Source organism: Cetorhinus maximus, chromosome 3 (genome assembly GCF_964194155.1).
Source record: "Cetorhinus maximus chromosome 3, sCetMax3.hap1.1, whole genome shotgun sequence".
Classification (NCBI taxonomy): Eukaryota; Metazoa; Chordata; class Chondrichthyes; order Lamniformes; family Cetorhinidae; genus Cetorhinus; species Cetorhinus maximus.
In genome coordinates this window covers 194,294,683-194,310,188 of record NC_135881.1, presented here as the reverse complement: position 1 = coordinate 194,310,188, position 15,506 = coordinate 194,294,683, and the positions used below count along the sequence as shown (strand labels likewise).

The 15,506-nt window shown below is 48.4% G+C and overlaps 1 protein-coding gene across 1 annotated transcript in view; it reads right to left on the bottom strand.

The window, feature by feature from the left end:
- The window catches only part of LOC144679134 (MARVEL domain-containing protein 3-like), a 38,093-nt gene extending 37,952 nt beyond the window's left edge, over positions 1-141 (bottom strand). Inside the window, exon 1 of the mRNA XM_078539487.1 lies at positions 9-141. The gene's annotated coding sequence lies outside the window, so the exon portion shown is untranslated. The remainder of the gene's footprint in view (positions 1-8) is intronic.
- Positions 142-15,506: the final 15,365 nt, after the last annotated feature.

Below are 15,506 nucleotides of genomic sequence, written 5' to 3'. Positions count from 1 at the left end.
TTGCTCACCTGAATCTGAATCTCTCACTCTGGAGACTGAACCTTCAGAGGGCGGGAATATCAGGAGGGCGGCTGTTGTAATTGCAACCTTAAAGCAGCTTTATTTACCCCAGACTATGCTTCATTCATAACACTTGTAAAGGTGCAATACTTTACACTTCAAATGTGGTCATTCATATGGTGCAATGCAGCCCAATTTGGTTAAATACTCTAGGGCAATTGAGATTCTGAAAACATTTTTGGTTGAATGAAGGACCTTACTTTTCGAAAGTGCTAGTAATCATAACATCCCGATAAAAGCAAAATACTGCAGATGCTGGAAATCTAGGGCAAAAACGAAAATACCTGGAAAAACTCAGCAGGTCTGACAGCATCTGCGGAGAGGAACACAGTTAACATTTCGAGTCCAAATGACTCTTCATCAGAACTAAAGAAAAATAGAAAAGAGGTGAAATATAAACTGGTTTAAGAGGGGGTGGGACAGGTAGAGCTGGATAGAGGGCCAGCGATAGGTGGAGATTGCCAAAAGATGTCATAGACAAAAGGACAAAGAGGTGGTGATATTAGCTAGGAAATGTGCTAATGGGGACATTAAGGTTGGAAAGCAGGACCAGCAAGGGACAGATAGCCCTAGTGGGGGTGGGGGTGGGGTGAAGGGATCGAAATAGGCTAAAAGGTGGAGATAAAACAATGGATGGAAATACATTTAAAAATAATAGAAATAAGTGGGAAAAGAAAAATCTATATAAATTATTGGAAAAAGGAGGATCGGAAAGGGCGTGAGGAAGGAGGAAAGAGTTCATGATCTAAAGTTGTTGAACTCAATATTCAGCCCGGAAGGCTGTAAAGTGCCTAGTTGGAAGATGAGGTGCTGTTCCTCCAGTTTGCGTTGAGCTTCACTGGAACATTGCAGCAGACCAAGGACGGACATGTGGGCATGAGAGCAGGGTGGTGTGTTGAAATGGCAAACAACAGGGAGGTCTAGGTAATGCTTGCGGACAGACCAAAGGTGTTCTGCAAAGCAGCCACCCAGTCTGCGTTTGGTCTCTCCAATGTAGAGGAAACCACATTGGGAGCAGCGAATGTAGTAGACTAAATTGAGGGAAGTGCAAGTGAAGTGCTGCTTCACTTGAAAGGAGTGTTTGGGCCCTTGGACGGTGAGGAGGAGGGAAGTAAAGGGGCAGGTGTTGCACCTTCTGCGGTTGCATGGGAAGGTGCTGCGGGAGGGGGTTGAGGTGTTGGGGGTGATGGGGAGTGGACCTGGGTGTCGCGGAGGGAATGATCCCTGCGAAATGCCACCAGGGGTGGTGAAGGGAAGATGTGTTTGGTGGTTGGTGGTGGAATCATGCTGGAGTTGCCGGAAATGGCGGAGGATGATCCTTTGAATGCGAAGGCTGGTGGGGTGATAAGTGAGGACAAGGAGGACCGTATCATGGTTCTGGGGGGGCGAGGAAGGTGTGAGGGTGGATGCGCGGGAGATGGGCCGGACACGGTTGAGGGCCCTGTCAACCACCGTGGGTGGAAAACCTCGGTTAAGGAAGAAGGAAGACATGTCAGAGGAACTGTTTTTGAAGGTAGTATCATCAGAACAGATGCGATGGAGGCGAAGGAACTGAGAGAATAGGATGGAGTCCTTACAGGAAGCGGGGTGTGAGGAGCTGTAGTCGAGGTAGCTGTGGGAGTCGGTAGGTTTGTAATGGATATTGGTGGACAGTCTATCACCAGAAATTGAGACTGAGAGGTCAAGGAAGGGAAAGGAAGTGTCAGTGATGGACCATGTGAAAATGATGGAGGGGTGGAAATTGGAAGCAAAATTAATAAATTTTCCCAGATCCAGACGAGAGCATGAATACCTCGCTGCCGCCGCTAAATGATCATTCAGCGCCCCCCGAGCCTGCTGGCCACTATTATGGCTTTAACTCCATCTTCCTGCCTACCTACACCAGCCACACACCACTCCCCCATAACTCTTGACTCTTGTCAATCAAAGATCTGTCTACCTCAGCCTTGAATATATTCAATCTGCCCCCTGGGGGAAGATAATTCCAAAGACTCGAATAAAAGCAAAAGGCTGCAGATGCTGGAAATCTGAACTAAAAACAGGAAATGCCAAAGAAACTCAGCAGGTCCACCAGCATTTGTGGATCAGAGAGACATAAAACTAATGTTTCCAGCCCATTTGACTCTTCAGAGCTATAAGACAATAAACTCTGAGAGAAGAAATTCCTCCTCATCCCTGTCTTAAACAGGATATCCCATATTTATAATCTGTGCCCCCTGTTCTAGATTCCTGCTCAAGAGGAAACATCCTCTCAGCATCTATTCTGTCAAGGCCCCTCAGAATCTTATAGGCTGCAATAAGATCATCTCTCCCTCTTCTAAACTCCAATGAGTATATATATATATATATACATATACTCATATTGGCCCAGCCTGCTCGACCTTCCCTCATAAGGTGAACGCTTCATCCCAAGACTCTGAACTGTTTCCAATGCAAGTATATAACTCCTTAAATAAGGAGACTAAAACTGTACTCAGTACTCCAGGTGCGGTCTCACCAATGACCTGTACGGTTCTAGCAAGACTTCCCTATTCTTATACCCCATCCCCCTTGCAATAAAGTCCAACGTTCCATTTATAAAAACAAAAAACTGCGGATGCTGGAAATCCAAAACAAAAACAGAATTACCTGGAAAAACTCAGCAGGTCTGGCAGCATCGGCGGAGAAGAAAAGAGTTGACATTTCGAGTCCTCATGACCCTTCAACAGAACTGAACGTTCCATTTGTTTTCCTAATTACTTGCTGTACCTGGGTGCTGATGTGATTCATGTACAAGGACACCCAGGTCCCTCTGTAGTGCAGCATTTTGCAGACTGTCTCCATTTGAATAACATTCTGCAGTGTCTCTCTATCCTTGGTAAGCACAGGAAGGAAGCAGAACTTGGAGAGACAAAGAGCATGGAAGAGCAGAAATGGGGGATAGGGGAGCAGGGCAGTGGGCAGACGTATGAAGAGAGCAAGAATTCGATGAGTAGAGAACAGGGAGAGCAGGAGCATTGGGAGAGCAGAGGACAGGGAGAGCAGGAGAACTGGGAGAGCAGAGGACAGGGAGAGCAGGAGAACTGGGAGCGCAGAGGACAGGGACAGCAAAAGCATGGAGGCACAGGAACACAGAGAGAGCCTGGGGGTTTGGGGGTAGCAGAGCACACCTCTGGTCACCAACCATTCATTTATTCTTGGCTACAGCACTTTCACATTATTTGTGGAGCCCATGGAAAATCTCTACAGATCCCAAAGGATCTATGAATCCCAGTTTGAAAACCATTGCACTGAGGTAGGGTTGGGGGGCGGGGGGTGGGGGGAGGATGGAGGTGGCGGTGGTGAGGGCTCAATCCACTTATGAATGCATCTACTTTTCCATTATATTAAACATTTCCTGAGGCGTACAGCCCCAGGGGCTTTACAATGGTTCCAGCCAGTTTATCATAGTGGGAGGGCCATAATCTGTCGCCTGTTCCCATTAAGACTACTTTATTCATTCCCAAAATATGGGCATTGCTTGAATAAGGCCAACATTCAGTGCCCATTCAAGTGGGGATCGTCTGCCATTTCTGTTAACCTGTTAGGAGACAGGTTTTTGAGTGTCATCAACCCAAATGAAAGAAATCTTTAAAAATGTCCCATTTCTATAGGGGCATAACTAATGCAACCTAAATCATAAAAATACATCAGATAGTTCTCAAGTGAATAATAACAATGGTATTCAGAATAGTTTGTTTACTTAGAGGAGATGGTGTTCCCATACGCCTGCTGCCCTTGTCCTAGGTGGTGGAGGAAAGTGAGGTAATTTAGGTTGCTCTCTGAAGAAGAGTCATACGGACTTGAAACGTTAACTCTGTCTTCCTCTCCACAGATGCTATCAGACCTGCTGAGTTTTTCCAGCATTTTTTGTTTTTGTTTCATTTAGGATGCCCCTTTGAATCAAACAATAAGAAAACACTGGACTGTTCCAGTGTCATTAACAAAAAGCGCTCACGTTTTTAGAGAGGCACATCTAATAGAAAACTAAACCATTCAAGATTAGGAAACTTGGCAAATCAAGTAATGTTGCCACCCCTACCTAATGCACCCCATTCGTTGTGATTTGGTTAGGATGCATTTCCAGACAATAACAGAATTACCTGGAAAAACTCAGCAGGTCTGGCAGCATCGGTGGAGAAGAAAAGAGTTGACGTTTCCAGTCCAACATGACCCTTCAACAGAACTGAAGTATAGTTAGGAGGGGGGGAATATAAGCTGGTTTAAGGTGGGGGGCGGGGGGAGAGAGAAGTTGAGGTGGTTGTGGGGACAAGCAAGCAGTGATAGGAGCAGATAATCAAAAGATGTCACAGACAAAGGATCAAAGAGGTGTTGAAGGTGGTGATATTATCTAAGAAAAGTGCTAATTAAGAATGGATGGCAGGATACTCAAGGTACAGCTCTAGTGGGGGTGGGGTGGAAAGACTAACAAGGTATTAGTTGTAGATTTAAAAATAATGGAAATAGGTGGGAAAAGAAGAATCTATATAAATTATTGAAAAAAAAAGGGAGGGGGAAGAAACGGGGGGAGGATGGGGGGAGGGGGAGTTTAAGATCTAAAGTTGTTGAATTCAATTTTCAGCCCGGAAGGCTGTAAAGTGCCTAGTCGGAAGATGAGGTGCTGTTCCTCCAGTTTGCGTTGGGCTTCACTGGAACAATGCAGCAAGCCAAGGACAGACATGTGGGCAAGAGAGCAGGGTGGAGTGTTAAAATGGCAAGCGACAGGGAGGTTTGGGTCTTTCTTGCGGACAGATCGCAGGTGTTCTGCAAAGCGGTCGCCCAGTTTGCGTTTGGTCTCTCCAATGTAGAGGAGACCGCATTGGAAGCAACGAATGCTGTAGACTAAGTTAGGGGAAATGCAAGTGAAATGCTGCTTCACTTGAAAGGAGTGTTTGGGCCCTTGGACGGTGAGGAGAGAGGAAGTGAAGGGGCAGGTGTTGCATCTTCTGCGTGGGCATGGGGAGGTGCCATAGGTGGGGGTTGAGGAGCAGGGGGTGATGGAGGAGTGGACCAGGGTGTCCCAGAGGGAACGATCCCTACGGAATGCCACCAGGGGGAGTGAAGGGAAGATGTGTTTGGTGGTGGCATCATGCTGGAGTTGGCAGAAATGGCGGAGGATGATCCTTTGAATGCGGAGGCTGGTGGGGTGATAAGTGAGGACAAGGGGGACCCTATCATGTTTCTGGGAGGGAGGAGAAGGCGTGAGGGCGGATGCGCGGGAGATGGGCCGGACACGGTTGAGGGCCCTGTCAACGTGGGTGGAAAACCTCGGTTAAGGAAGAAGGAGGACATGTCAGAGGAGCTGTTTTTGAAGGTAGTGTCATCAGAACAGATGCGACGGAGGCGAAGGAACTGAGAGAATGGGATGGAGTCCTTACAGGAAGCGGGGTGTGAGGAGCTGTAGTCGAGGTAGCTGTGGGAGTCGGTAGGCTTGTAATGGATATTGGTGGATAGTCTATCATCAGAAATTGAGACAGAGAGGTCAAGGAAGGGAAGAGAAGTGTCAGAGATGGACCGTGTGAAAATGATGGCGGGGTGGAGATTGGAAGCAAAATTAATAAATTTTTCCAGGTCCCGACGAGAGCATGAAGCCGCACCGAAGTAATCATCGATGTACCGGAGAAAGAGTTGTGGGAGGGGGCCGGAGTAGGACTGGAACAAGGAATGTTCCACATACCCCATAAAGAGACAGGCATAGCTGGGGCCCATGCGGATACCCATAGCCACACCTTTTATTTGGAGGAAGTGAGAGGAGTTAAAGGAGAAATTGTTCAGTGTGAGAACAAGTTCAGCCAGACGGAGGAGAGTAGTGGTGGATGGGGATTGTTCGGGTCTCTGTTCAATGAAGAAGCTAAGGGCCCTCAGACCATCCTGGTGGGGGATGGAGGTGTAGAGGGATTGGACATCCATGGTGAAGAGGAAGCGGTTGGGGCCAGGGAACTGGAAATTGTTGATGTGACGTAAGGTGTCAGAGGAATCACAGATGTAGGTGGGAAGGGACTGGACAAGGGGAGAGAGAAGGGAGTCAAGATAACGAGAAATGAGTTCCGTGGGGCAGGAACAGGCTGACACGATCGGTCTGCCAGGACAGTTCTGTTTGTGGATTTTGGGTAGGAGGTAGAAGCGGGCCATCCGAGGTTGGGCAACTATCAGGTTGGAAGCTGTGGGAGGAAGATCTCCAGAGGAGATGAGGTCAGTGACAGTCCTGGAAACAATGGCTTGATGTTCTGTGGTAGGGTCATGGTCCAGGGAGAGATAGGAGGAAGTGTCTGCGAGTTGACGCTCAGCCTCCGCGAGGTAGAGGTCAGTGCGCCAGACAACAACAGCACCACCCTTGTCAGCGGGTTTGATGACAATGTTGGGGTTGGACCTGAGAGAACGGAGTGCAGTAAGTTCAGAGAGAGACAGATTAGAATGGGTGAGAGGAGCACAGAAATTGAGACGGCTAATGTCACGCTGACAGTTCTCAATGGAATGATGAAGAGAAGGTAAGAATCCAGAGGGAGGGGTCCAGGTCTCTCTCCCCCCGCCCCCCACCTTAAACCAGCTTATATTTCACCCCTCTCCTAACTATACTTCAGTTCTGTTGAAGGGTCATGTTGGACTCGAAACGTTGACTCTTTTCTTCTCCACCGATGCTGCCAGACCTGCTGAGTTTTTCCAGGTAATTCTGTTTTTGTTTTGGATTTCCAGCATCCGCAGTAGCTTTTTGTTTTTATTTCCAGACAATGTTGTGTTGTGCAGCATCCAGGTACAGAGACACAGTCAGGCAATGGGAGGTGTAATTGGACACCATTCTCCAAACTTTCTGCCTGGAATGTGTAATTTGATCCAACCAGTGGTGCTGAGATGGGTGGGGTGGGGGCTCAGCAGCCTTCAAGAACTCGTTAACTGCTTGAGATAGTTGCCAATGTAAGGTGACACCACCAATAACAACTTACGTTTATACACTGAGTACCTTTTGGTACATTTAAAACAGTAAACCATCCCAAGCTGCTTAAAGGAAAATAATCAAACAAAGTTCAACACCAAGCCACATTAGGAGATATTCGGGCAGGTGACCAAGTCCTTGATTTAAGAGGTAATTTTTAAAGAGCATCTTAAAGGCAAAGAGAGAGATATAGAGGAGGAAAGGCTCAGGGAGGGGATTCCAGAGTTTTGGGCCCAGGAGCTGAAGACAAAGTCACAGAAAGTGGAGCAATTAAATTCGAGGTTGCAGGGGCCTGATGGGGAGAAGCACAGAGATCTCAGGGGCTGGTAGAACTGGAGGAGGTTATAAAAATAGGGAGGGGCAAGGACATGGAGGGATTTGAAAACAGGAATGAAAATTTTAAAATTGAGTTGTTACCAGACCAGGAGCCATTGTACAGACAGTACCAACCAGCCAGTGCTTGAAAAACTCAAAACACAATGTCCAACATTAGATGTGATTCCATGATTGGATAACGTTTTCTAAATAATCCTCAATGTGCTAAGAATTACGCTGGCAACCAATTTAAGATTGACAGTCAGGCCCGCAGTGTGGCACATTTGTGTGTACTGGAAGCTACATATATTAATACACAGGGCCCTGGTCTTTGCAGACAGAAAGAACATATACACATTGCGCCTGTTTCAGCTAAACAAAACAAGTGACAGCCATTCGCTGACTCATTCTTCAGGGCAATGCCTTGACCAATCAGGGTCAAGTTACCTGGTTCAAATTTCAGGCAATGCTTGGCAGTTAACTGTCAGTCACTATCACTGGTGCATTCTCCATTGCAACACCTCTAACAATCAGAGTCCACTTGCCAACCAATCAGCACTCTCTTCTCATACAGTATAAATTGTTGTTTTCCCCTTATTTTGGTATTCTTGCAAAGTGTCCTGAAGAGTGCAAGACATAGAGCTTTGACATGTCTCTTTTTTCAGTAATACTCAAGTTCTCTACCACCAAACAACTATTGGTTAGGAATTGGAATGCATGGCCTCAAAGGGGATGGATATAGATTCAAGAAGGCAGCTCACCACTACCTTCTCATGCACAATTAGTGATGGGCAATAAATGCTGGTCTAGCTAGCGATGCTTACGTCCTATCAATGAATAATTTTTAAAAAGATTCAAAAGCAGCCCCCAGAAAGGAACTGCAGAAATAATTGCAGAGATACAAGGAAAGAGTGGGGAGTGAGCCCAACTGGAGTGCTTTTCAAAAGAACCAGTGCAGACATGGTGGGCCGAATGGACTTCTGTCCTGTTTTATCCTATGATTCTATGAGAATAAATTTGGAAAAAAAAATGATATTTAGGCTATATCTGCATTTGGTGCTCTTTCTCCAATTTTGGTCCTCACACATGACTAATAATATTGAGGCTTTGGGGAAAGTGTACAGAGAAGGTAACCAGAATGATCCTTAGCCTAAAGACTCTTTGTCATGAGAACAGGTTCTGTGAGTTAGAAATAAGACAAAGGTTTGGAATAGCCAAAGATACATTTCAAACAAATGAAAAAGATTATGATGAACTCAAAACTACCATGAAAACAAAGCCGAGAATCCTGGAATGTACATCACACCAATTTTGACATATGGAAGCGAGTGTTGGACGATTAACGAAGCAATGCAGAAAAGAACTGAGGCTGCGGAATTGTGAGACAAATGATGAATAAACGAACATACAAATGTACGAACTAGGAGCAGCAGTAGGGCACTTCAAGCCTGTTCCGCCATTCAATAAGACCATGGCTGATCTGACTGTAACTTACCGCCTACCCCCGATAACCTTTCACCCCCTTGTTAATCAAGAATTTATCTAGCTCTGCCTTGGAAAGCCTTGATGGGGGTTGGAGAGGCTACACACTGCAGGCCCGTCAAAGCATCGAGGACTAGGCCAGCTGCCTAGAGATGGCCTCTTGATGGACATGGGAATGGGGGAAGAGGTGTGCATGGGTGCACTGGTGCCCCAGGCAGGCACTGAGACCCTTCCCGCCCGCCTGGCTGCAGGCTGCCCTGTGGAGGGTTTCCCCCTCTACCATGGTAGCTGCTAAAGCGATTTTTTTTTAAATTGAGGTGGCTGTGCTCTCTTTTACCTGAACTACAACTTGTTCCAAGCTATTGGCTGCGTGAGCCCATCCGCTGTCCCTAATTGGACAGCGAGCCATCCTTTGGCCACTATTTGCCCCTAATGGGGGAAAAAAATCACTGCCGGGTGTCTCACTGTCTCACACTGTGCGAGGTCATGACCCCCATTTGACCCTGACATTGGGATCTCGACCCAAAGCCGTTCCCAAATCACCCACCAAGACTCTGGTCACCCCCTCCTAATCTCACCTCCTTTGACGCAGTGTCTTTTTGTCTATGAATCACAGAATTGTTATTGTGCAGAAGGAGGCCACTCAGTCCATCATGTCAGCACTGGGTCTTTGAATGAGCATTTCACCTAGTGCCATTCTCCTGCCTTCTCCCCGTACCCCTGAGCATCGTTTATTTGCAAATAATCATCTAATTCCCTCTCGAATGCCTCGATTGAACCTCCACGATACTCTCAGGCAGTGCATTCCAGACCTGAACCACTCATTGCGTGAAAAAGATTTTTCTCACGTCGCTTTTGCTTCTTTTGTCAAATTACTTTAAAATCTGTGCCCTCTGATCCTCGATCCTGCCACCAATGGGAACAGTTTCTCCCTGTTTACTCTGTCCGGGCCCCTCATGATTTTGAATACCTCTATCAAACCTCCTCTCGGGCTTCTTTTCTCCAAGGAAAACAGTCCCAACTTCTCCAAACTATCTTCATAATTGAAGTTTCTCATCCTGGATCCATTCTTGTGAACCTCTTCTGCACTCCCTCCAAAGCCATCACATCCTTCCTAAAGTGCGGTGCGGGAATGTTTCTTGGGGTCTTTCTCCATTTTAAAAATGGGGCATAAATGCCAGTTATGTTGCTATCCTTAATTGCCCTGAGAGGGTAGTCATGGAACTTCATCCCCGAGCACTTGGTTTTGGGGAACGAATGACTTGCTGGGCCAGTTCAGAAGGAACTAAACATTACTGGCTGCAGACACACGTGTCAAAACAATCAAGAGGTTTCCTCCACAAGACACAACAGCTAGGTGGCGAGGCAGAGCCAGGCAGACACACACACACACACAAACACAGGGTGCTGATTTTCAGCAGTAACCAGCCGAAATGCTGTATGTTCCACATTAAATGTGGACAGCTGGGAATGTAGCCAATCCCAGTGGGCACCAGATAACATTAGGAATAAGGAAGGAATCAGCAGCTTTTTATAAGCCAGAGTAGAGCATTACAGTTCATCCCAAACAAGGTTAAAGGAAGAAGCTTGTGCACAAGAGCTGAACTTTCATAAAAGCAAAATACGGCGGATGCTGGAAATCTAGAACAAAAACAAAAATACCTGGAAAAACTCAGCATGTCCGACAGCATCTGCGGAGAGGGATACAGTTGACGTTTCGAGTCCGCATGACCCTTCATCAGAACTAAAAAATATAGAAGTGAGATGAAATATAAGCTGGTAGAGGGGGGTGGGTGGGACAGGTAGAGCTGGATAGGGGGCCAGTGATAGTTGGAGGCCAAGAAGAGATTGCCAAAGATGTCATAGGCAAAAGGACAAAGGGGTGTTGAGGGTCGTGATATTATCTAAAGGATGTGCTAATGGGGACATTAAGGGTAGCAAGCAGGACAAGCTAGTGGCAGATGGCCCTAGTGGGGGTGGGATGGGGGGAAGGGATCAAAATGGGTGAAAAGGTGGGGATGAAACAATAGATTGAAATAAATTTAAAAATAGGTGGGAAAAGAAAAATATATTTTTTTAAAATTATATATTATTGGAAAAAGGGGAATCGGAAAAGGGGTGGGGATGGAGGAGAGAGTTCATGATCTGAAATTGTTGAACTCAATATTCAGTCCGGAAGACTGTAAAGTGCCTAGTCGCAAGATGAGGTGCTGTTCCTCCAGTTTGCGTTGAGCTTCACTGGAGCATTACAGCAGGCCAAGTACGGACATGTGGGCATGAGAGCAGGGTGGTGTGTTGAAATAGCAAATGACAGGGAGGTCTGGGTCATGCTTGTGGACAGACCGAAGGTGTTCCACAAAGCGGTCACCCAGTTTGGTGTCTCCAATGTAGAGGAGACCGCATTGGGAGCAGCAAATGCAGTAGACTAAATTGAGGGATGTGCAAGTGAAATGCTGCTTCACTTGAAAACCTGGGCCCTTGGACTGTGAAGAGGCGGGGGGGGGGGGGGAAGTAAAGGGGCAGGTGTTGCACCTTCTGTAGTTGCATGGGAAGGTGCCGTGGGAGGGGTTTCAGCTGTAGGGGGTGATGGACGAGAGGACCAGGGTGTCCCGGAGGGAACGATCCCTGCGGAATGCCGCCGGGGGGTGAAGGGAAGATGTGTTTGGTGGTGGCATCATGCTGGAATTGGCGGAAATGGCGGAGAATGATCCTTTGAATGCGGAGGCTGGTGGGATGATAAGTGAGGACAAGGGGGACCCTATCATGGTTCTGGTTGGGAGAGGAAGGTGTGAAGGCGGATGCGTGGGAGATGGGCCGGACACGGTTGAGGGCCCTGTCAACCACCGTGGGTTGAAAACCTTGGTTAAGGAAGAAGAAAAACGTGTCAGAGGAACTGTTTTTGAAAGTGGCATCATCAGAACAGATGTGACGGAGGCGAAGGAACTGAGAGAATGGGATGGAGTCCTTACAGGAAGCGGGTTGTGAAGAGCTGTAGTTGAGGTAGCTGTGGGAGTTGGTAGGCTTGTAATGAATATTGGTGGACAGTCTACCACCAGAAATTGAGACTGAGAGGTCAAGGAAGGGAAGGGAAGTGTCAGAGATGGACCATGTGAAAATGGTGGAGGGGTGGAAATTGGAAGCAAAATTAATAAATTTTTCCAGGTCCCGACGAGAGCATGAAGCAGCACGGAAGTAATCATCGATGTACCGGAGAAAGAGTTGTGGGAGGGGGCCTGAGTAAGACTGGAACAAGGAATGATCCACATACCCCAAAAAGAGACAGGCATAACTGGGGCCCATGTGGGTACCCATAGCCACATCTTTTATTTGGAGGAAGTGAGAGGAGTTTATGGAGAAATTGTTCAGTGAGGGAACAAGTTCAGCCAGACGGAAGAGAGTAGTGGTGGATGGGGATTGTTCAGGCCTCTGTTTGAGGAAGAAGCGGAGAGCCCTCAGACCACCCAAGTGGGGGATGGAGCTGAACTTTCATCTGTCCCACCCACATTGTATACTATCATGTGCTGTGGCCACGCCCTCTCCCCCCCCCAACCATCCCTATCAGCTGATTGGACTCAGTAAAGTAGGAGGAACCCGGGCTATGCTCTGCCCTTTGTGCTGTCAGTCACCCCGCAGTGAGTATGCCTGCTGTCTGTTTGTATCTGCGCTGCTGCTGCGCTAGCGCCTTGTTCTGTATCAGCGCAGCCGCGTTCAGTGAGCCAGAGCCCTGTGGGCAGCAGTGGCTGAGTCACTATTCGGGTGGGTCTGGCTTGCAGCACCTTTAACTCTTTTGGAGTCAAACAATTAAACTAAATTAACAAATTGAGGTATAAAGTAAACACAGCCCCTATGTTAGGTTAGCTGTAAAACCAAAGACAAAGTTTAAAGAAAACTTACAAACATCAAACCAAGATTTGATTAAGAGGGTCGATAAAGCACCCCAGTCCCCGCGGTGCCCACCGGGCATGGAAGTCCTCGATGGTGCCGGCAGATACCGTGTGCTCCCTCTCCAGGGACACCCAGCCACGAACGTAGCCGCGGAAGAGGGGCAGACAGTCAGGCGGGATGACCCGCTCGATCGCCCGCTGCCTGGACCTGTTAATGGCCAACTTGGCCAGGCCCAGGAGCAGGTTCACGAGGAGGTCCTCCTCCTTCCCGGCCCCCCTCCGCACCGGGTGCCCGTAAATCAGGAGCGTGGGACTGAAGTGCAAACAAAACAGAAATAAAAGGTTTTTTAAATAACTGAAAAGGGAGTGCAGCCTACCACACCCTACATAAACGTGGTGCACGGACTCCACAAGCCAACAAAAGGGGCAGGTATCCCGGGAGTCCGTGAGCCTACACATTCTGTGATTGTAGGGGACTGCTGTGTGCAACACCCTCCACCCCAGGTCCCCGATGGAAAGCGGGAGGACACCTCCGTAGAGGGCCCCCCGCCGCCGGACGGCAACAAGGCACCCCAGGGTGTGTCCGGGCAGTGGGCGAGGGCGAGGAAGTGAAAGGTGTGCAGCAGCAGCCCGTACAGGAAACCCCTCCGCCCTGTGCTAAAGGACACGGAGGGCATTTCCCCGAGGTGGCTCATATTGCGGGGCACCAGCACCCGAGGGAGGGTTCGGGACTTGGGACCAATGGGGAACGTTCAGACAGAAGACCACCGTGCACCTGGGCCACCTCAAGACCTAAAATTACATCGGGTCCGAGCACGACCGTCCTGAGGTCTCGAATGGCATCGGCCACGAGCCGGACGCCCACGGACGCGCGACACGCCAACTCCTGCAGGAGGATCCAGCCCTCTCCTCCACCACCCAGCACGCCCCCGATCTTGGCCACCCCGGCAGCCACAGCCCTCCTCTCCGCCAGCCACTGAAACGGACTCTTGGGGTCTTTCTCCATTTTAAAAATGGGGCATAAATGCCCGTTATGTTGCTATCCCTAATTGCCCTGAGAGGGTAGTCATGGAACTTCATCCCGCAGCACTTGCAGGGCCAGTTCAGAAAGGAACTGAACATTACTGGCTGTAGACACACGTGTCAAAACAATCAAGAGGTTTCCTGCGGAAGACAACAGCTAGGTGGCGAGGCAGAGCCAGGATCACACACACACACACACACACACACACAGGGTGCTGATTTTCAGCAGTAACCAGCCAAAACGCTGTATGTTCCACATTAAATGTGGACAGCTGGGGATGTAGCCAATCCCAGTGGGCACCAGATAACGTTAGGAATAAGGAAGGAAGGAATCAGCAGCTTTTTATAAGCCAGAGTAGAGCATTACCGTTCATCCCAAACAAGGTTAAAGGAAGAAGCTTGTGCCCGAGAGCTGAACTTTCATAAAAGCAAAATACTGCGGATGCTGGAAATCGAGAACAAAAACAAAAATACCTGGAAAAACTCAGCAGGTCTGACAGCATCTGAGGAGAGGGATACAGTTGACGTTTCGAGTCCGCATGACCCTTCATCAGAACTAAAAAATATAGAAATGGGACGAAATATAAGCTGGTAGGGGGGGGTGGGGGAGGTGGGACAGGTAGAGCTGGATAGGGGGCCAGTGATAGTTGGAGGCCAAGAAGAGATTGCCAAAGGATAGACAAAAGGACGAAGGGGTGTTGAGGGTCGTGATATTATCTAAAGGATGTGCTAATGGGGACATTAAGGGTAGCAAGCAGGACAAGCTAGTGGCAGATGGCCCTAGTGGGGGTGGGATGGGGGGAAGGGATCGAAATGGGCTAAAAGGTGGAGATGAAACAATAGATCGAAATAAATTTTAAAATAGGTGGGAAAAGAAAGATATATTTTTTTCAAATTATATATTATTGAAAAAAAGGGAATCGGAAAAGGAGTGGGGATGGATGAGAGAGTTCATGATCTGAAATTGTGGAACTCATTATTAAGTCCAGAAGACTGTAAAGTGCCTAGTCGCAAGATGAGGTGCTGTTCCTCCAGTTTGCATTGAACTTCACTGGAGCATTACAGCAGGCCAAGTACGGACATGTGGGCATGAGAGCAGGGTGGTGTGTTGAAATGGCAAGCGCCAGGGAGGTCTGGGCCATGCTTGTGGACAGACCGAAGGTGTTCAGCCAAGCGGTCACCCTGCTTGGTCTCTCCAATGTAGAGGAGACCGCATTGGGAGCAGCAAATGCAGTAGACTAAATTGAGGGAAGTGCAAGTAAAATGCTGCTTGACTTGAAAGGAGTGTTTGGGCCCTTGGACGGTGAAGAGGGGGGAAGTAAAGGGGCAGGTTTTGCACCTTCTGCGGTTGCATGGAAAGGTGCCGTGGGAGGGGGTTGAGGTGTAGGGGGTGATGGAGGAGAGGACCAGGGTGTCCCGGAGGGAACGATCTCTGCAGAATGCCGCCGGGGGGTGAAGGGAAGATGTGTTTGGTGGTGGCATCATGCTGGAATTGGCGGAAATGGCGGAGAATGATCCTTTGAATGCGGAGGCTGGTGGGATGATAAGTGAGGACAAGGGGGACCCTATCATGGTTCTGGTTGGGAGAGGAAGGTGTGAAGGCGGATGCGTGGGAGATGGGCCGGACACGGTTGAGGGCCCTGTCAACCACCGTGGGTTGAAAACCTTGGTTAAGGAAGAAGAAAAACGTGTCAGAGGAACTGTTTTTGAAAGTGGCATCATCAGAACAGATGTGACGGAGGCGAAGGAACTGAGAGAATGGGATGGAGTCCTTACAGGAAGCGGGTTGTGAA